The sequence below is a fragment of the Zingiber officinale genome, chromosome 1A, assembly GCF_018446385.1.
Source record: "Zingiber officinale cultivar Zhangliang chromosome 1A, Zo_v1.1, whole genome shotgun sequence".
NCBI lineage: Eukaryota > Viridiplantae > Streptophyta > Magnoliopsida > Zingiberales > Zingiberaceae > Zingiber > Zingiber officinale.
The window spans coordinates 184,433,502-184,434,729 of NC_055987.1; positions in this window are offsets into that span (position 1 = coordinate 184,433,502).

Here is a 1,228-nt window from a genome sequence, read left to right on the forward strand (position 1 = left end):
TGATTACAGATCGAGCACAGTTTGTTCGGATACTATAGCATTTGGGTCGAACAGGCTTCAGAGCCGCCAACAACATCTTGTTCAGTCAGTCGGACTTGCAGTCTCCTTCGACTAGACTTAAAGGGGAGGCTTGTGATCCAGCGATAAGGAAGAGCCTACCTGGCGCGAGTCAATTTCCACGATATAGGTCAAATTCAAGGAGGTCAACACCAGGGCTTAAGCAAGGCTCGGCTGCACCTGAACAAGAAGTGGATCATTGGTTGATTGGAGGGGCACTTGTCCGATCAACCATATGAGTAAACAAGTATAGTTAGCCCAGTTGACAGGAGAATAAGCTAAGCGGGTCGGGAGCCCGAGCCGAGCGGGCCACCCGTCTGGCTCGAAGAATAGCGTTGGCATTATACACTTAATGATCAATAAAATGATAAAAGAAGAAAAAACAGATAATTAATAAAGGAAAGTGAAAACCAAATAGAACACTCCATCTATCATTAAATGAGAAGGAATCAAGACAACGATATTCTCTATTGATAATCAATATAATTAAACAAAGAAAGATGGAGGGCCACCAGAAAATGTATAAAAAGGGTACACCAAGTATGAAGAAATGCAAAAAAAATCTTTATCCTTAGTACTCACGTTTTTCTTCTCTTGTTTCTGATTTGAGCGTCGGGGGGTCAACGTTAGAGACCCCTTCCCTGATTTTGGTTTTGTTTTGTAGAGAGCGAGGTCTTTATCTCGTCAACGGAATTTTCACCTCCCCGACTTTTCAACTTCACGTTTTCATATAGGATTAATGGTCATAAGTTATTAACACGTCCTATACTAAATCACGGTACAAAATTTATTTCCTAAGAGAATGAACCCCAAAAGATTCTAGCCATTCTTCTGTGACATAAATTTACCATCAGAATATCAACCAAGTTACGTCGACGGTGCACTATATGCTTATATGTGATTAAAAAAAGTAATCAAGTTACGTCAACAGTGCACTTTATGCTTATATGTGATACAAAAATTGTAATTAAGGAAAATAAATCACAGTATCAAACAACCTCTTAGGTGGTAGAAACTAATTCTATAAGAGAATGAATCCAAGGGATTCAAACTTTATTCCTCTGATGTAATTTTCTACTATCTACGTATTAATTTGACTACGTCCGTGAGGGCACGTGTATGTGTTTGTATTACAATAAAAGGTGACAACTCTTATCCGGGAGTCCTCTAG